This window comes from Ictidomys tridecemlineatus, unplaced genomic scaffold (genome assembly GCF_052094955.1).
Source record: "Ictidomys tridecemlineatus isolate mIctTri1 unplaced genomic scaffold, mIctTri1.hap1 Scaffold_303, whole genome shotgun sequence".
In the NCBI taxonomy this organism is placed as follows: Eukaryota; Metazoa; Chordata; class Mammalia; order Rodentia; family Sciuridae; genus Ictidomys; species Ictidomys tridecemlineatus.
Window position 1 is genome coordinate 308,969 of NW_027522378.1, and position 1,341 is coordinate 310,309.

The window sequence follows — 1,341 nt, forward strand, 5'->3', positions numbered from 1 at the left end:
AAATACACACACACACACTAAGATACATCATATATAACCTGCTAGGTATGGCCTGTGTGCACCTCACTAATATATTAGCATGCTTAGATAGGGTCATGGAGGTGATTAGGTTAAGAGGTTGGAACCCTTATGCATGCAAGTAGTCTCCTTATATAAGAAAACCTAAAAAACTGATTTGCCTTTTACATCAAGTGAGAGCTCAGCCAGGAGTTGCCTCATGTGAGCCAGATGCATTCAGATCTTCACCAGACAGGAATCACCAGTGCCTGATGTTGGAGTTCCTGGCCCCTAAAATATGAGAAATAAAATTCTGTTGAAAAGCTACCTGATTTATGTTTTTGTTTGTTTGTTTGTTTTTGTTACGAAGTTTGAACTAATACATTCTCCTACCCAATTTAGAAAAACATGGTTCTCTAATTGCTGGAGATGTTGAACATTTTTTCATACATTTGTTGATTGATTGTATATCTTCTTCTGAGAAGTGTCTATTCACTTTCTTGGCCCATTTAATGATTGGGTTATTTGTTTTAAGTGGTGGTAAGATTTTTGAGTTCTTTATATATTCTATCGATTAGTGCTATATCTGGCGTGTGTGTAATAAGAATTTGTTTACAATTAGTAAACTCTCTATTCACCTCATTGATTGTTTCTTTTGCTGAGAAGAAGCTTTTTAGTTTGAATCCATCCCATTTATTGATTCTGGATATTAAATCTTATGCTATAGGAATCTTGTTAAGGAAGTTGGGGCCTAATCTGACATGATGGAGATTTATGCCTACATTTTCTTCTAATAAACTTGGTATCTGGTTTAATTCCTAGGTCCTTGATCCACTTTGAGTTGAGTTTTGTGCATGATGAGAGATAGGAATTGAAATCAAACTACTCTAAAATTTTATCTGATTCCAGTCAGAATGGCAGCTATTATGAATGCAAACAACAGTAAGTGTTGGTGAGGATGTGGGGAAAAAGGCACACTCATACATTGCTGGTGGGACTGCCAATATGGAAAGCTATATGGAAAATCCTTGGAAAACTGGGAATAGAACCACAATTTGATCCAGCTATCCCACTCCTTGGTCTATACCCAAAGGACTTAAAAACAGCATACTACAAGGGACACAGCCACTTCAATGTTTATAGCAGCATAATTCACAATAGCTAAACTATGCAACCAACCTAGATGCCCTTCAGTAGATGAATAGATAAAGCAAATGTTGTATATAAACACAATGAAATATTACTCAGTATTAAAAGAGAACAAAATCATGGCATTTGCAGGTGATGAATGAATTTGGAGAAGATAATGATAAGTGAAGTAAGCCAATCCCCCCAAACAAATGT